Here is a 5,272-nt window from a genome sequence, read left to right as displayed (position 1 = left end):
GCACCCCCAATGTCTTCCGTTGGTGCTCAAATTTTGCCTGGCCTCTTTATCGACCCCGGGGAACTTGCTATGCGATTTCGGAGAATTTTGTTCCGGGACCCCGGAATCCCGAAAAAACCGTGTATTATACACTTCAATTTGGTACCGTTCGGGAGGTCGTCACCGGACTCGGTTTCTTTTTCTCCTGTTTTTCAATCACGCGTCCTACCTCATTTCAGGAGTTAACCTGTTCGATTTGAGCCTCAAATAACGAGCTTTAACGCATTTTTCACGATAATCCGAGTTTCGGCGAATCTTTGGTTTTCGGCACACCGGCACCCCCAAATGTCTTCCGTTGGTTCTCAAATTTTGCGTGGCCGCTTTATCGACCTCGGGAACTTGCTATGCGGTTTCCGGAGAATTTTGTTCGGGACCGGAATCCCGAAAAACCGTGTATATTATACACTTGATTTCCGTTCGGGAGGTCGTAAATGCGGACCGGTTTCTTTTTCTCCTGTTTTTCAATCCTGCGCCCTACCTCATTTCAGGAGTTAACCTGTTTGATTTTAGCCTCAAATAACGAGTTTTAACGCATTTTTCACGATAATTCGAGTCTCGGCGAATGCTGGTTTCTGCCACACCGGCACCCCCAAATGTCTTCCGTTGGTGCTCAAATTTTGCGTGGCCGCTTTATCGACCCCAGGAACTTTCTATGCGATTTCCGGAGAATTTTGTTCGGGACCCCGGAATCCCGAAAAACCGTGTATTTATACACTTCAATTTCCGTTCGGGAGGTCGTCGGACCGGTTTCTTTTTCTTCCTGTTTTTACATCACGCGTCTTACCTCATTTCAGGAGTTAACCTGTTCGATTTCAGCCTCAAATAACGAGTTTTAACGCATTTTTCACGATAATTCGAGTCTCGGCGAATCTTTGGTTTTTCGCCACACCGGCACCCCCAAATGTCTTCCGTTGGTGCTCAAATTTTGCGTGGCCGCTTTATCGACCCCAGGAACTTTCTATGCGGTTTCGGAGAATTACATTCCGGGACCCCGGAATCCCGAAAAACCATGTATATTATACACTTCAATTTCAGCCGTTCGGGAGGTAAATCAGGACCGGTTTCTTTTTCTCCTGTTTTTTAATCACGCGCCCTACCTCATTTCGGGAGTTAAACTGTTCGATTTCAGCCTCAAATAACGACTTTTAACGCATTTTCACGATAATTCGAGTCTCGGCGAATCTTTGGTTTCTTACACACCGGCACCCCAAATGTCTTCCGTTGGTGCTCAAATTTTGCGTGGCCGCTTTATCTGACCCCAGGAACTTTCTATGCGATTTCCGGAGAATTTTGTTCCGGGACCTCGGAATCCCGAAAAACCGTGTATTATACACTTCAATTTCAGCCGTTCGGGAGGTCGTACCGGACCCGGTTTTTTTCTCCCTGTTTTTCAATCACGCGTCCTACCTCATTTCAGTTGTTAACCTGTTCGATTTCAGCCTCAAATAACGAGCTTTAACGCATTTTTCACGATAATCCGAGTTTCGGCAAATGCTGGTTTCTACCACACCGGCACCCCCAAATGTCTTCCGTTGGTGCTCAAATTTTGCGTGACCGCTTTATTTGACCCCAGGAACTTTCTATGCGGTTTCCGGAGAATTTTGTTCGGGACCCCGGAATCCCGAAAAACCGTGTATTATACACTTCAATTTCAGCCGTTCGGGAGGTCGTACCGGACCCGGTTTCTTTTTCTTCCTGTTTTTAAATCACGCGTCCTACCTCATTTCAGGAGTTAACCTGTTCGATTTCAGCCTCAAATAACGGGCTTTAACGCATTTTTCACGATAATCCGAGTCTCGGCGAATGCTGGTTTCTACCACACCGGCACCCCCAAATGTCTTCCGTTGGTGCTCAAATTTTGCCTGGCCTCTTTATCTGACCCCAGGAACTTTCTATGCGATTTCCGGAGAATTTTTTTCGGGGACCCCGGAATCCCGAAAAACCGTGTATTATACACTTCAATTTCAGCCGTTCGGGAGGTCGTACCGGATGTAACACCCTCACTTATCGCGGAAAAGTAAACACGTAATTCTAGAATAAAACTGCATGGATATGTTTGTAATAGGTTCAATTGGGTAAAAACCTGTAATTTTTAAAACCTGAACCTGTTATAAAGATATCCAAAAGGGAAGGTGTCAAACATGCAAGGTCCAAAATAAGAGAAGTTATACAAACCAAATATGAGAAAGGGAGACATATGTCCCTAAAATGTATGTGACATAAAAAGGGTTTAAGGGTCACAATGAAATAAAACCAGTCTAGGTCACAAGGTTACTTTGCTCGCTAGCTCGTCCATGTACCCCATATATGCATCACCTACCTGTCATTCGCATTTTATACAAATACGAAAGCCACAGTCAGTGGGGAGTAACTCGAGTTCTCCCGACCACGAAATGTCATAATTAATATAACATGTAAACATAAGAATATGAATACGACTCACACTTTGCCTTAGCATATAGATGCTAAGGCAATCGTGCTTATCATGTGAACAACAATATAACGCCACATAGTCCTAGCATGTGAATACTAGACCGACTCATACTACACTATCATGTGAATCACATAACATCCAGGAATCCAAACTCTATCAACCATAGCCGGCTTGCATCTCACCTTCTATGATTCATAGAATCATCAAACAAGAAAGGGCAATATATCAAAGACAGGCATAAGTTCTTAGTCCCGTCAATAGTCACTTTGTAACTCGAGTCTATACCACGAGGTAGGGAAGGTAATCGAACCGGTATCTTGGCTCAGCGGTTACTATTAAGAAAACATGGCCAAGAGACAACACAACCCTAGCCTAAAATGCGAGACCTAGACATGCGGATACACACCACCGCACCCAAGACCCACAACTTTTTTTAAAACAAGTGAAGTGAGTACCCTAAGGACACCACCGAAGGGTTGGCTAGTACTTAAGCTGACCCCATACTATCAAAATAAGTACCTGAGGTCATGCCCCAACTTGGATAAACATCCACTAGTCAGGAACACAAAGGCTATCAAGCAGTGAACATATACTCGTCAGAGACTATAAAGACCTATCTATGATGAAGGCCGAAATACTCACCTAGGACCTAGTCCCAGCTTGAATACTTTAGCCCACACCACACAAGACTCACCACACAAGTCAAGTAAGACACCCACTTAACCTTAAGAGGGCAAAAAGTCCTACTTACCAACATAAAATCTAATATTCTATCATGTGAAAGGCTATATAAATGTCTATTTACAGCATACAATCCCAACAGAATCCTCAATATCAATAATAATCCAAATTCCAGCTAACCGACAATACCATAATCTATGAGAACAAGCTAAAATGGCAAAGACAAGAAGACTGAAGTATAAGGCAACCAATTCATCCAACAACCAACATGTGAAATGATAATTACGAATATCAAGGCATAACATAAAACCTCCAATAACAACTAATCTTACCTCAAAGACAAACCCTCGACCCGAGTCCCGCGACGGGTCATCGGTCAAATCGAGGCTGACTGGTTTAAACCTAGTTTGACCAAACTCGTTCGGTCAATCTGGCACAGCTCAGAGTCTTGGCCTACTTTGGCCCAAATTACAAATTTTATCACAATATTATTCTCATGCTATTTCTAATTTCTATCATGTGAAAAATGAAAGTAAAACATTATCAATCACCTAAACACTTATCAAACAACAAACACAACATCAACTACTAATGTGACATTAATTCGTCGAGTAACTCGGAATAGTTACCTTAAGCTAGCAAAGAGACAAGCAATAAACTTGAGAAAGCTTCTAAAACCCAAAATTACTCTTCATCTTCAACCACATATGAGTCACCTAAAATAATTATGTGAAGGGACGATATTAACGAATTATCGTTATATAAAATATGAGACGAAAATTAATTTAAATCAAAACATGTAAATCATATTCATAAGCTACTGTCTTATGTTCATAAACCATTATGACCCTCCCTTTTGACAGGCATACCCAGAAAATTGTCACAACTTTTACGCCCTAGAAATAGTCCCATAAAGCACCATTTTATCCGTCCCTGAGCCCAACTCAGCCTGTCACGGCTCCCAAAACCGAGGCCAAAACAGCCCACACGGCCTCCATTTCGACTGTCCCAAAAAATCAGGAAGGCTGCACAAAAACTGGTACCAAAACAGAGTTCAATCAATCCTAAACCAGTCCTAAACCGAGTCAAAACAGTCCCAAAAATGTCCCAAAGTACCTGCAAAGCGGACTTAAAAACAGTCCTAATTTACTGCACAATACCACAACTAAACAAGATCCCAAATAACATCCCAAAACAATCCCTACATGTCAGTATACACCGTCTCAAATATACCACTTACTAGCTAGCATCCCAAATGATCCATAGAGGTCAGTATACACCGTCTCAATCATCTCCACATATCAGTATACACCGTCTCAACTATACAACTGACTAATTAACATCCATAATGATCCCTATATATAATTATACACCGTCTCAACTATAAAACGGACTAATCAGCTATCAAAATACACAAATTTAACAAGTAATCTTTTGAGTAACCTATCATTATTACCTTTTTCCGATTGAACTAATCATTTATGACTAACAAATATTCTACGGACCGTCTATTTTAGTACATACAACCGTCTTATAATAAACAAAGCTAAAAATATAAATTGGGTTTGTAAAAATACATAACGAAAATGAATTTTACTTACAACGGATTGACGAGAACGACGAAAGGAGCGCTATGGAACAAAAATAGTTGGAAACGGATAAGGAAGCAATACCGAGCGTCGATCAACAGATCAAATTTTGAAGAACAGTACGAAAGGAAGGAAAAAGAAGGACGAAGAAGGAAAGAGAGAGACGTGCGTTGTTTATAAATGAGACAGCAGCCTGCTAGCCTGCTATTTATTATACGTACGTTTCTTCGTCGTTAAGAAACTTCGATCGTTATTAAAATCGTTTCGAGTTAAATTTAACCGATTTAAGTAAAAGTTTCAGTAATAAAACGGAATCAATAATAAATAAATTTAATGAGTGAAAATAAAATAAAATAAAATAAACTCAGCTAGTTAACGGAAATAATACGATATCAGCTTGAATCGGAATTATTAGCGATTTTTACGAAACTAACGGATATTAATAAAAATTGCTATTTTAGTGAAATAAGTTCAAAATAGCTAATTGGACGGTTTTGTTCCCAAAATCCATCTCGGGTTCACTTAAAAC

General features: G+C 40.8%; 1 long non-coding RNA gene across 1 annotated transcript; it reads right to left on the bottom strand.

The window, feature by feature from the left end:
• Positions 1-2,053: 2,053 nt before the first annotated feature.
• On the bottom strand, positions 2,054-3,926 carry LOC141607057 (uncharacterized). Its single transcript, XR_012526879.1, has 2 exons — positions 3,784-3,926; positions 2,054-2,359 (listed from the first exon to the last, which is right to left on the bottom strand). It is a non-coding gene; the product is annotated as an uncharacterized LOC141607057 (long non-coding RNA).
• Positions 3,927-5,272: the final 1,346 nt, after the last annotated feature.

The sequence above is a fragment of the Silene latifolia genome, chromosome 10 (genome assembly GCF_048544455.1).
Source record: "Silene latifolia isolate original U9 population chromosome 10, ASM4854445v1, whole genome shotgun sequence".
NCBI lineage: Eukaryota > Viridiplantae > Streptophyta > Magnoliopsida > Caryophyllales > Caryophyllaceae > Silene > Silene latifolia.
Note: the sequence above shows the minus strand (reverse complement) of the source record. Positions and strands in the feature narration are given on the sequence as shown.